The sequence below is a fragment of the Cebus imitator genome, unplaced genomic scaffold (genome assembly GCF_001604975.1).
Source record: "Cebus imitator isolate Cc_AM_T3 unplaced genomic scaffold, Cebus_imitator-1.0 Scaffold188, whole genome shotgun sequence".
Classification (NCBI taxonomy): Eukaryota; Metazoa; Chordata; class Mammalia; order Primates; family Cebidae; genus Cebus; species Cebus imitator.
The window spans coordinates 6,320,254-6,320,769 of NW_016107503.1; positions in this window are offsets into that span (position 1 = coordinate 6,320,254).

Consider the following 516-nt stretch of genomic DNA (forward strand, 5'->3'; position numbering starts at 1 on the left):
TGTTGACCAGGATGGTCTCGATCTCTTGACCTCGTGATCCACCCGCCTCGGCCTCCCAAAGTGCTGGGATTACAGGCTTGAGCCACCGTGCCCGGCCAAAATTATTTTTTTTATAAAACAGAGTCTCACCCCGTCGCCCAGGCTGGAGTGCAGTGGCATCATCTTGGCCTACTGCAACCTCCACCTCTCAGGTTCAAGTGATTCTCCTGCCTCAGCCTCCCAAGTAGCTGGGACTACAGGCTTGTGCCATCACATCTGGCTAAATTTTTTTGTATTTCTAGTAGAGATGGTCTGGAACTCCTGACCTCAAGTGATCCGCCTGTCTCAGCCTCCCAAAGTGCTGGGATTACAGTCATAAGCCACTGCACCCAGCCACAAAATTATTTACACTTATTTGCTATGTACTTTCAATGTATATCTCCTAAGAACAAGGACATTTTTATACATATCCATAATACCATTACCACATCCAAGACATTTAACATTCATACAATACTATTATCACATTCAGATTTC